General features: G+C 41.0%; 1 non-coding gene across 1 annotated transcript; it reads left to right on the top strand.

Annotated features, from left to right (window-relative positions):
* The first annotated feature begins 13,351 nt into the window (after positions 1-13,351).
* Positions 13,352-13,489, top strand: LOC114806887. The gene has a single exon (XR_003754942.1). It is a non-coding gene; the product is annotated as a small nucleolar RNA SNORA7 (small nucleolar RNA).
* The last annotated feature ends 281 nt before the right edge of the window (positions 13,490-13,770 follow it).

The raw sequence follows: 13,770 nt of genomic DNA on the forward strand, positions 1-13,770 counted from the left end.
CCTCAGAGCTGTCTATCCTGTTGCAAATTTATGGTTTGGTGTCTAGTGAATCTTCAGATTAACACACTCAAACTCCCATTGTCTTATAGCTGGCAAAGGAAAAAGATTGATGTCAACAGTCAAGAAGATTGGCCTGGCTGCTCGGAATAAAGATTTTGCCGTTGCCTCAACCATAGATCAAAAAAGCCTTCCATGATTCTGACAGGCACTGAAAGAGGCTTTGCAAATCATGAAGACTCCTCCAGATCAAGTGTAAAAAACGGGCCAGAAAGAGATGAATTAGTGCCAAGATAGAGTAAGAAGCTATCTAATATTTTAGTCTGGGCACATAATGACTGTTAGTTTGTACTTGTTAAAAACTGGAAAAGGGAGGTTAGTAGCATTCTCAGGGTAAAAGCTATCTTCACAGTCACCGTAGAAGGATTTCATGTGCTTTATGTGTCAATTGAGCAGATCTGGGGCAAGATGCTTGATTTTATTACAAACCCTAATCAGAATTCATCAGTTTGCAGTTTTAAATGGAACCTGAATCATTTGGTTATTTGTTCACCCTGGAGAACTGTAGCTTCCAGTTTCTAAAGAGGAGCAAGAGCTTTTTGAAGATTTATTAAAAATACCAGAAACCTTTCTGGGTATCGGCTATCCTTTTAAAATCACAATGTGATGAAGGATATAGATTTATCCAAAAAGGCAATTATGCTTAAAATTACAGAATGGAATACGTCTGTGGAAGAATCTAGCATGAGCAAATACCCTTTAGGATCCAGAGTTTACATACTGGGTAAGGAGCCACTGAAGACACTCAAGAATACCTGACTTTGAGACACACATCACATTGCATGTTATTTGCTTGGTACTCAATTTATATTCCCGAAGTCATATGCATCATTTTACATGTCTCCATCTGAGGCTCTCTGAATCTTGAGCATTTCTCCAGGGGAATCTCCTGATACTTCCCACCTCCACTCGCTCCAAAGCCATTGCATTCTCCTCACAGGCCCAGTACTTCATCTGAGCTATGGAAATCACTGGCAGGAGCTGCAGGGGAAAGAGATTGAGATTATTAACATAAAAATAGGAGACTTAAAGGTATATGGACAAGGTATACATAGGCTGAAAACTGGACTGTCTGGTATAAAACCAGATCACTGGCCACCCTAATGATGGGGGAGGGTGTGGGCAATAAGGGCTAGATGCCGTTTGCTTTCCATGTATTCCTCAAGCTCCCGCCTTACAGTAACTCTTCATTAGGGCTGCCAGGTGACTCACAGAGAGAACTGAAAGACTAATACTGAAAAAGGGATTCAGTATCAGAATTTGCCTTATGAGATCCTCTCTTGCCTCTCTCCTCCTAAAAAGCACAAGACCAAGTCATTCCCCATGCCCAAGGGTAAAAAGTGGTTTAGAATTTCTCAATCACCAGAATTCCCCTTTAAGAACAGATACTATTTTACATCCACATCTCCTTCCGTGCAAAGATCTCATTTTCCTGTCCCCAGCATGCCCTCACAGTCATCTCACCCATTTTATGAAGTCAAAACACCATTCTCTTTTGTAATTAAACATTGAAGTCTACATATATAAATAAATAGCACACTTGCCTGTACACAGGAAGTTTCTAACATGTTAAAATTTGATGGGTTTTAGTAAAAAGTAAATTACAGTTCCCTTAAGCAGAAACCCAATTCAGTGACATAAATTGGGGATTTTGATTTGCAAAGTTAGTGAACCCTGCTAAGATAAGTTCCACCTCTAAACAGTGTTTCAATTTAAAAACAAAAATATGAGACAATATAGAAAAGCATAGCTCTTTGACATGATATTCAGTGTATGAAAACACCAATCTTGTGTCTTTTTAAGAGGTCAGTTTCTGTCTAGAGCTTCCTTCAGGGCTATTTTATTTCTGAAAAATTCAAGACTTGAAATGTTACAATTTTTCAGATCCATTCCTCATACCCCTTTATCACAATCCTCTATAGGTTTGCTTTTGTAAATTTCTAGAAAATTAGGAATTTTCTAATTAGAAAATTAGAAACCCTAATTTCTTTGATTGGGCTTTCAGATGTAATATTTGGCAATATCTTTCCTTCCCCAGATTCTTTACTTGAAGACAGAAGATGTAGTTGCCAAAGAGAGGGAACATTTTTTCTCTGAAAAGACATCAATAAAGTGCCCTTCACAATGAGATAAAGAAACTCTAACATAGCAATATACCAAGAAATATGGATTAAACAAATACATTTTCCGGAATGTAATGGAGTGCTATGTCATTAGATTGAGGTTAGGTAGTTGATATCCATACCAACCAGGTATTTTTCCTCTGCAGGAAGAAAAAGTTTTCACAAGAGGATTTTGGGATTTTAACCATATTTTGGAGAAACTGGGAATTGGAACATCATTTGGTGTTTGGCCTTGAAGTCTGGTGTCAGGTAAGATATGCTCTTCAGCAAGCCTAAATTATGATTTTTATTTGAGAATACACTCAACTATCATTTTTATTTTTGCACTTCTTAGAGCTGAACTTGCTTGGTTCAAAGATACATAGCTCTTGAAACTAGTTGGGAGTCTCTCTTTTTTGCTTGTCACTTAAAAATACACAGTAGTCTTAAATTCATCAAAGCAACAATCAATACTATTTATAAAGGCCTGTAACTGCACAGCATTTGTTTGGTATAAAGTCTGAAAATGGCTACATCAGCTCTTTCTTCTTCCAAGTAAGGATTTTTTTGGCAGAGGTTTTCTTTATATCTGCATCTCATGTATCTTGCCAAGAGTGGTTCTTTTGAATGAAGCCATAAATATATCAAGACCTTGAGCATCTGTAAGGTCTTTAAAAATTTTCTCGCTCATTATCCTAGCTCTCGTCCTTTCCCCTTCTTTTTCCTTCCTCTCTTCCCGTCACTCTTCTTCATCACCCTCCATTTTCCAATTTGCAATTTTCATTCTTTTTTTTCCTCCTCTTGCTTTTCCTCTTCATATTTCTACACTAGTTACTTGCCTTAAGGGAGTTTTCACTCTTGTTAACCTGGCCCCATTTTCTGTTGAATTTTAAACAACAGAGTTACCACCAAAAGGATAGCCATTTGCAAGAATTTACTACTGTGAGAATGAGCTGGAAAAACATAATCTGGAGGGCCGGTTACATAGGGTGGTGTGGTGCTCAGGTGAAGTGGAAAATTTTCCTGAAATCATGGGCATTCTGTAGAAATAGGCCTACATAACTCACTCTGATGAAGCAACAGTGAATGATGCAGGCTTTTTCTGTTTTTGCTCTAGCTGTGTACTTGATTTACATCTGGCAGAACAATGAATATAGTGATATCTTGATATGGTCTTTTGAATATGCATCAGTAATGAACAGTAATCTCTCTTGCCTTTTCTGCAGCAGGAAGGCTTGTTGAAGTCAACAACCAGCAGTTTGCCACCACAATGCTTTTAAAAATTGAATACATTTAATATTTTGACAGAGTTCAGCACTCCCTCCAACAATACTGCATCTGTGTTAAGAATCACAGCATCCAAAGTGCTAATTAAATGCCACCTCTGTGGGGAAAAAGGCAATGACTCACTTAAATGTCTTAGAAATATTACTGTATATTCAATTTCTGAACAATTTCAAAGTCAGGCAGTATTGCCTGTCACTACATTTAGCTAATGTGACATCAAAGGCAAGAGTGAAATAAAAACAAAATCTTTCATTTTTTGCTTTCATAATAAAAATCACCCACCTTGTTTTCCAAGAAAAAGTGTTATTTCATCTACCCTTTCTTTAAAGAGAAGCAGCACAGTGTAGTGGATAGAGGCACAAGCCTGGGAGTCAGAAGGTCATATGTTCTAATCCTGACTCTGCCACTTGTCTGCTGTTTGACCTAGGGTAAGTCACTTCACTTCTCTGTGCTTCAGTTACCTCGTCTATAAAAAGGGGATCGAGACTGTGAGTCCCACGTTGGACAGGGACTGTGTCCAACTCAATTTGCTTGTACCAACTCCAGTGGTGCTTAGTACAGTGCCTGACACATAGTAAAAGCTTAACAAATACCATAGTTATTATTATTAAAATTTTCCACAAGAGAGTATTGTGTTTTTAATTTTTAGATAACTTTTCTCATTTGCACAAATAACATGATATCTCATATACAGTGATTATTGTGTGCTACTAGGTTGTTCTTGATTCCCTCTTATGCATAGCTATCTAGCATATGCTCAGTACCACAGAATTGAAACTATCAATCAATCATATTTATTGAGTGCTCACTATGTGCAGAGTACTGTACTAAGCACTTGGGAGAGTATATAACAAAGTTGGTAGACACATTCCCTGTCCACAGTGAAATTACCTCATGTACATGGAAGAGAATCAGGACAACAGGGAGCTTATTAGCATGAAATTTATAACATGAAAAGCAGATGTCTGAAATTTTCTAATTGTTAACTGGTGTAAACTATCAGGAGATTAATGTTCATTTATTTCCATGGAATCGGAATTCTTAAAAGGTGATCTAGTTAATTGCCAAGTTTATGGATATCAATGGTTCTCGATACTTTCGTTTGAACTAATCTGGAGACAGATTTTCAACAAGCCATCATAAATGTTACATTTCCTGAAATGTTAATAAAGTGTCATATTATCTTTTTAAGACAGAGCCTCTATATTTGTGGTATATCCAGCCTGTAGTTTGCTGTGACTCCTAGGTCACTTTCTGCTTTTCATTTGTACAGTGTGCTACTCTGCACTTGTTCATTTCTCAAACCTGTCAGGATGTTTTAAAATTTAATCGTGTCTTTCAAGGTTCTAGTCAACATGGTGTCATTCATGAATTTAATCAACATGTTCTCTATTCTATCATGAAAGCCATGATAAAAAAAGAAGTAAATCATACCAACCCCACGACAGACCCCTGCCTAATAACACTCAGTAGGCCAACCCAGGGTGACAGTGAACCATCAGTGACCCACCGCCAACATAACATACACTCATACAATTTGAAACACGTTTTCTTATTTTTTGAAGTATATCATAATTCATGACTTTCTTGATGTCAAGATTCCTTGTATCTGTTGTTTTTTGTCTATAGGCCTGTCACTCAATGTTTGAAGGAAAATAGGACTGGTTGACCTTAGTGGTTCTTCACAAGTTGCATTATTTCCCAGGACAGTATGCTTTGCTAGATGCTTCCAGATTGCTTGCTTTATTTGTTTCCAAATTTCTCCTGTAATGTGGTTGAGCCTCAGTAGCTAATTATGGGGCTATCTTTTACCCATTCTTTGACCTAGGCATTCCTTTTGGGGCTGTCTCACATATTTAATGAATTTTCAAATCTGATAAATTAGTTCTATGAGAACTTCAATCCATTCCTTCAGTATCCTTAGATGCATCAGCTTCAGGACCTGTTCATTAGAAAAAATCCAGTTTTTTAAATTAATCTTTAATCAGTTACATCTCTAGTTTGCCCCAGTATTATAGGTAGCATGCATTCTCATTTTCTAATTGCAGTTAACGATCTTTTTTATAACTTCGTATCTTAAGAATTATGCAAAATCCCTACCTTTTGATTATCATCTGTTATTACTATTTTAAACCCATCTCGACTGTAAGATCCTCCCTCTAGACTATAAGCTCCTTGTGGGCAAGGACCATGTCTATCAACTCTACTCTTTTCTACCAAATGCTTAGGACAGTACGCTGCACACAGTAAGTGCTTAGAAAGTACCATTGATTGATTGATTTATAAAAGTAGAAGCAGCATAGACTAGTGGATAGAGCATATGCCCAGGAGTCAGAAGAACTTTGGTTTTAATCCCGGTACTGCCACTTGTCTGCTGTGTGACCTTGGGCAAGTCATTTAACTTCTCTGTGCCTCAGTTTCCTCATTTGTCAAATGGGGATTAAATCCTTCTCCCTCCCACTTAGACTGTGATCCCTATGTGGGACAGGCACTGTCTACAACCTGATTAACCTGTATCTACCCCAGCGCTTAGAACGATTTTTGACAATAGTAACCACTTACTTGATAAGGAGTATAATAATAACCATAATAATTGCTAGGTTTTACCCGCTCTGAGGTGCCAATGGTGGACCCTCAGACGACATGACTCTACCTGTGCCATTCACTTAAAAGAATCTTTGAATACCTGGCAGAAGAGCTTGGCCCCAACCTCTGGTCGTAGACCTTAATATTATAATGGCCTTTGTCTATATTGCACAAGTTTGTCAACAGTCTCTCCAGCACACCTACACTGTGTTGCCACCTTTTTTCCAGTGAGTTGCTCCATGGCAAGAATGATATTTCCCTTATTTGACTCCTCCCTTTTGGCTATAGACGTTTTTCAAGATTTACAACAGAATATTGACTTCCACCCACCCCTACATCCCCATTATGGAGGCAGCAGGCCTAACAGACTCCTCTAACATAAACCAAGTCATTCATTCTGGGAAACCTATAGAATCTTCAACTTGCTTACAAAGAAACAGAACATACTCTCCACATATTGGAAGGGGAAGCACAACTGTGCTCTCTAAGACTGCACTTAAGGATCATAGCTAAATCCCTTTTTTTTTTCTGGGACTTTCATTTGTAAGAGAATGGATCTGGTTAGATTCATTCATTCATTCATTCAATAGTATTTATTGAGAGCTTACTATGTGCAGAGCACTGTATTAAGCACTTGGAATGTACAATTCGGCAACAGATAGAGACAATCCCTGCCCACTGATGGGCTTACAGTCTAATCGGGGGAGACAGACAGACAAAAACAATAGCAATAAATAGAATCAAGGGATGTACATCTCATTAACAAAATAAATAGGGTAATAAAAATATAGACAAATGAGCGGATGAGCACAGTGCTGAGGGGAGGGGAAGGGAGAGGGGGAAGGAGCAGAGGGAAAGGGGGGGAAAAGGGGCTTAGCTGAGGGGAGGTGAAGGGGGGGTAGAGAGGCAGCAGAGGGAGCAGAGGGAAAAGGGGAACCTCAGTCTGGGAAGGCCTCTTGGAAGAGGTGAGCTCTCAGTAGGGCTTTGAAGGGGGGAAGAGACTTTGGCGGGGGTGAGGATGGAGGGCATTCCAGGAGAGCGGGAGGACGTGGGCCAGGGGTCAATGGCGGGATAGGCGTGAACGGGGGATGGTGAGGAGGTGGGCTGCAGAGGAGCGGAGCCTACAAGGTGGGCAGTAGAATGAAAGAAGGGCGGAGAGGTAGGAGGGGGCAAGGTGATGGAGAGCCTTGAAGCCTAAAGTGAGAAATTTTTGTTTCGTGCGGAGGTTGATAGGCAACTGCTGGAGGTTTTTAAGAAGGGGAGTGACATGCCCAGAGTGTTTCTGTAGGAAGATGATCCAGACAGTGGAATGAAGAATAGACTGGAGTGGGGAGAGACAGGAGGAAGGGAGATCAGAGAGAAGGCTGACACAATAATCCAGCTGGGATATTATGAGCCTGTACCAGTAAGATAGCTGTTTGGGTGGAGAAGAAAGGGCGGATCTTGGGAATGTTATAAAGGTGAGACTGGCAGGTCTTAGTGATGGATTGGATGTGTGGGGTGAATGAGAGAGCTGAGTCAAGGATGACACCAAGGTTGCGGGCTTGAGAGATGGAAAGGATGGTCATACCATCCACAGTGATAGGGAAGTCAGGAAGAGGACAGGGCTTGGGAGGGAAGATGAGGAGCTCAGTTTTGGACATGTTGAGTTTTAGGTGGCAGGCAGACATCCAGGTAGAGACGTCCTGGAGGCAGGAGGAGATACAAGCCTGCAGGAAAGGGAAAAGGACAGGGGCAGAGATGTAGATTTGAGTGTCATCTGCATAGAAATGATAGTTGAAGCCGTGAGAGTGAACGAGTTCACCAAGGGAGTGTGTGTAGATGGAGAACAGAAGAGGGCCAAGAACTGATCCTTGAGGAACTCCTACAGTTAGAGGATGGAAGGGGGAGGAGGAGCCTGCGAAGGAGACCGAAAATGAACCACCAGAAAGATAAGAGGAGAACCAGGAGAGGACGGAGTCCATGAAGCCAAGGTGAGATAAGGTGTGGAGGAGAAGGGGATGGTCTACAGTGTCAAAGGCAGCTGAGAGATCAAGGAGGATTAGGATAGAGTAGGAGTCATTGGATTTGGCAAGAAGGAGGTCATGGGTGACCTTTGAGAGAGCAGTCTCGGTAGAGCGGAAGGGACGGAAGCCAGATTGGAGGGGGTCCAGGAGAGAATTGGAGTTAAGGAATTCTAGGCAGCGAATGTAGACGACTCGTTCTAGGAGTTTGGAAAAGAAGGGTAGTAGGGAGATAGGGTGATAACTGGAAGGGGAAGTGGAGTCGAGGGAGGGTTTTTTTACATGTTTTATCTGGGAAGAACACACTGGCTCTGACCAGCTACAGGCTGCATTTGCTTTTTCATTACATTACCAAGGAAGATAGAAATGATTTAGCCCTGCTGGAAACAAACCAAACTGAATCCCATCATCAACTGAAAGACAAAATAATAATTGTGGTATTTGTTAAGCACTGACTATGTCCACCTGCGCATATGATCCCATCCCTTTGCACCTTATCAAAGTACTTGCCCCCTCCCTTCTTCCTTCCCTAACCACCATCTTCAACTGTTCACTCTCCAATGGGGTCTTCTCCACTGCTTTCAGACATGCTCATGTCTCCCATCTCCTACCACTAAAAGCTGCCCTTTCCTCTCCATCCAAACTGCTACCAGGTTAATCCAAGCAGAACTTTTTATGGTATTTTTTAGCACTCACTATGTACCAGGCAGTGTGCTGAGCACTGGGGTAGATATTACCTAATCAGATCAGACACAGTCCATGGTGCTCACAGTCTTAATCCCCAATGTACAGATAAGCTAACTGAAGGACAGAGAAGTTATATGACTTACTCAAGGTAAATGGGGGAGCCGGGATTAGAACCCAGGTCCTTCTGACTTCCAGGTTCAAGTTCTATCCACTAGCTCTCTCCATTCTGCTTCTGCACTTATCTGCACCATGCTGTGCTTGTCCTATCCCACCTTGATTACTCTATCAGCCTCCTCACTGAACTTCTTGCCTCCTGTCTCTCCCCACTCCATACTTCATTATGCTGTCCAGATCATTTTTCTACAGAACTGTTCAGTCCACGTTTTCCCAATCCTCAAAAACTTCCACTAGTTGCCCATCCACTTCTGCATCAAATGGAAACTCCTTACCATCAGCTTTAAAGCACTCATACACCTTGCCCCCTCCTACCTTACCCGATTTCCTACTACAATCCAGCCCGCACACTTGACTCCTCTAATGCCAACCTACTCACTGTACCTCGACCTTGTCTTTCTCACCACTGCCCTCTTGCCCATGTCCTGCCTCTGGCTTGGAACGCCCTCCTTCATAGCTGAAAATCACTCTCCCCACCTTCAAAACCTAATTTAAAGTGCATATCCTCCAAGAGGGCTTCCTTGACGAATCCCTCATTTCCTCTTCTCCCACTCCTTTCTGCATTGCCCTCACACTTGGATTTGCACCCTTTAACTCACCCCTCCCTCAGTCCCATAGCACCTACATACCTATCTGTTATTTATTTATTTATATTAATGTCTGTCTCCTCTTCTAGATTGTAAATTCATTGGGGGCAGTGAATGTGTTTGCCAACTCTGTTATACTGTACTCTCCCAAGTGCTTAGTACAGTTCTCTGCCCACGGTCTTGTCTTATGCCATTGAGGTGTTTCTGACCCATAGTGACACCATGGACACATCTCTCCCAGAATGCCCCACCTCCATCTGCAATCGTTCTGGTAGTGTATCCGTAGAGTTTTCTTGGTAAAAATACGGAAGTGGTTTACCATTGCCTCCTTCTGCGTAATAAACTTGAATCTCCATTCTTGACTCTCTCCCATGCCGCTGCTGCCCAGCATTGGTGAGTTTGTAGCAGATTACCTTCCATTCACTAGCCACTGCCAAGCTAGGAATGGAATGGACTCTGCTTGACTCTCCCTCCTGTAGTTGAAACTGGTACCACTGATTTATTGATTGATTGATTGTCAAGTACTGTACAAAGCACTGGGGTAGATACAAGATAAACAATTCCCATATGGGGCTCACAGGTTAAGTAGGACGGAGAATAGTTATTGAATCACCATTTTGCAGCTGGGGGAACTGATGCACAGAGTAATTAAGTTTCGTGCCCAAGTTCACACAGTTGCAGATCTGGGATTAGAATCCAGGTCCTCTGACTCCCAGGCCCTTGCTCTTTCCAGCAGGCCACAATGCTTCATTATCATCACTCCATCTAGACAGTAAGCTCCTTGTGGACAGGGAACATGTCTATCAATTTATATTTTACTGTCCCAAGCTCTTAGTACAGTGCTCTGCAAACAGTAGGCCCTCAATAAATGTGACTGATTGATTGATAGACCATCATCATAGTAAGCACTTAACAAATATCACAATTCAATAAATCAATCGATCATATTTATTGAGTGCTTACTATCTACAGAGCACTATATTAAGAATTTGGGAGAGTACAGTATAAAAGAGTTGTTAGACATGTTGCCTGCCCGCAGTGAGCTTACAGTTTATAAGGGTAGTCAGGCATTACTATTTATAAATAAATTACAGACACGTATGTAAGTGCTATGGGGCTGAAGGAGGGGTGATAAAAGGATGCAAATCCAACTGTAGGGGTGCTGCAGAAGGAGGGAGGTAGGAAGGGAGAAGAGAAAATGAGGTCTTAGCAAAAACATCTTGGAGATGTTCTTTTATTAAACCTTTGACGGTGGGGAGGGTGATAACCACAGTTATTCTGTGGTTTGGAGAATTTAACAGGGAAAGGTGTTTCATTCAGAAGGAAGGTTTTGTACAGTAAGTTGAAGGCAGGACTGAAAACGGTTTCTTTCTGGAAATATTCCATAGATAAGTGGACTGTTTTACTTTTGTATGTTTTATGTAAACAGTGCATAAGCCATTCTATCTGCCTAATTGGTTAAAGTATTTTGACACTGATTGGCTTTATCGGTAGTGGCGATGGCTATGCACTGCTAAATGCATTCAATTTTCATATTTTCTTTGCTTCTTCCCAACTGAACTTTTGCTCGAGCTGCCCAATCCACAAACACTGAAGTGGTTTTTCAACTGGAGACAGCAAGCCAAATTGCTTCAAGTGTCTTCTAAACCCCTCAGCTGTGGTCTCTATTTCCTCCTTTCCTCCCTTCCCCCAACTATCATATTAGATTGCACAGTAATAGTAGTGTTAGGCAAACAATGCATAAAAGCACTTTCAATTAAAACTTGGAAACCACTAAGTTGGCTACCTTACTGCCAATATCATTTTTCAACTTTTGTTTAACACAGACTTTTATTATTTTTCAGGAGGAAAAAAGATGTCATATTATCTTATTCATATCACTCCAAGGAAACAATGGAGTTACACATATACTGTATGAAGACAACTTAATTTGATGGATGATTAGCTACCATTGATCAAATACTGGGCTAAATATGATTTTCTGGAAAGGAAGTTACAGACAGACCTCAGAATTATGACTCAATTGCTTCCTGAAAACTGGATCTTAAGTCAAACTGTTACTGCATCTTGTCACAATGTTGCAAATTGGAATCAGTTTTCTTTTAGAAACATTATTTTTAAAAATGGGAGGCTTAGTTTCCTTATTGAAGTTTTCCCTGAATTGTGGAGTCCAACAGTTACCGATGAATAGCATAGCTACATACATGTACAGTTATACCACAAATTACAGCCATTCCATTATTACAAACCCAGTGGATATAACAAGTGTTTGCAATCTTACCTGACACATACATCTGACCATCCCTGATGTTCCTACTGAGTGCTTGTCTTATGCTGTCTAGTCGTCTCTGACCCATAGTGATGCCATGGGCACATATGTCCCAGAATGCACCACCTCCATCTGCAATTGTTCTGGTAGTGTATCCATAGAGTTTTCTTGGTAAAAATACAGAGTGGTTTACCATTGCCTCCTTCCACGAAGTAAACTTGAGTCTCCGCCCTCGACTCTCTCCCACACTTCTGCTGCACAACACAGGTGAGTTTTCACTTGTAGCAGATGGCCTTCCACTCACTAATAACTGTTCATATCCATTCCATATGCCTCTCTGCTTGACTCTCCCTCCCATAGTCTAGACTGGTAGAGTACTGGAAACTATCCAGGTGTGACCCTGAGAGGGGAACTGAGTGCTACAGGTATATAAAACCTCCCTTTCTGGGCTGATTTTAAGCAGTTGACAATGAATAAAAACTGTAGGAAGCTTTGCCTACAATTTGTATCATTTTTTTGAGGTGCTTCAGTGACCACTGAGCAGATGACTAAATATGTTGTCAGAATTCTAGTAAGGAAATCTTTTTACTTCATCTCTATATGTCAAATGCAGGAGAAGTTAAGAGATGAACTACAGGAACACATGACGTCCCATGGACTTTACAAAAGCATCTGGCACCCTCAGTAGACCTAAGTTTCGGCAACTAATGGAAATGTTTGTCTGCCCTAGAAAGTTTAATGAGAATTCAATTTTACTCCACAATCATATGACTAGCTGATTCTCTATTGGAGGGCCTGATTCCCTTTAGTTCTGTTCAACCTATTCTATGCAGCAGATTTTCAAGGACACAATAAGGAATCTGGAAGCTAGTATCAGTCTGATCTTCTTGGAAACTCAGCTCGATAATCTCATAATATCATTGCAGGTTCTTGGATTACTCATAAAGGGGGTCCAATATGCTGGGGACTATGCTGTGTTAGCACACACTCAAGAAGACATGCAAAGGATTATGGGTAACATCTCAGATATGAATTGACAATTGGCCAGAAAATAACAAGTTTACATGCCAGCCCACACTTGACAAATCTTATACACAACCAAGGATCTCCAATGGCAACACAGAACTGAAGGTTGTCACCTAATTATGCTGCTTAAGTAGTACTGTCTGATGTTGCAAAGACGGACAAGAGGAGAGAAAATTGAATCAAGAAGGTTACCATTTACTCTGGTAGACTAACAGAATGAGGTATTGACATAGCATCAACATTTAGACAAAATGAAAGCAGATAGAGCAATTATAGTGTATGACTTCTTCATGGCTGTAAGACCTGAACCTACCAATCAGTCAATCAATCAATTGTATTTAGAGGGCTTACCATGTGCCAGACACTATACTAAGTGCTTGAGAGAGTACATTATAACAGTATATCAGAGTTGGTAGACACGTTCCCTGCCCACAGTGAGCTTACAGTCTAGAGTGGGAGGCAGACATTAATATAAATGAATAAATTATGCATATGTACTTTCTACCACATTTGGCTTGTAGGGAAGTTTTATCATGCAGCATCATGTCATATTTTAAAAGGTAAAACAGGATCCCCCTCTCAGGGTCGCACCTGGAGAGTTTCCAGTACTCTACCAGTCTCGACTACAGGAGGGAGAGCCAAGCAGGGGCATATCCATTCCATTCCTAGCTTGGGCAGTGGCTCGCAAGTGGAAGATAATCTGCCACAAACTCACCTGTGCTGGGAAGCAGCGGCATGGGAGAAAGTCGAGGGTGGAGATTCAAGTTTACTATGTGGAAGGAGGCAATGGTAAACCACTTCCATATTTTTACCAAGAAAACTCTATGGATACATTTCCAGAACTATTGCAGATGGGGTGGAGTGTTCTGGGAGAGATGTGTCCATGGTGTTGCTGTGGGTCAGAGATGACTTGACAGCATAAGACAAAAAAAACAGGATCACAAATAATGAGGTCATGGAATTCATTCAATAGTATTTATTGAGGGCTTACT

Source organism: Ornithorhynchus anatinus, chromosome X1 (genome assembly GCF_004115215.2).
Source record: "Ornithorhynchus anatinus isolate Pmale09 chromosome X1, mOrnAna1.pri.v4, whole genome shotgun sequence".
Classification (NCBI taxonomy): Eukaryota; Metazoa; Chordata; class Mammalia; order Monotremata; family Ornithorhynchidae; genus Ornithorhynchus; species Ornithorhynchus anatinus.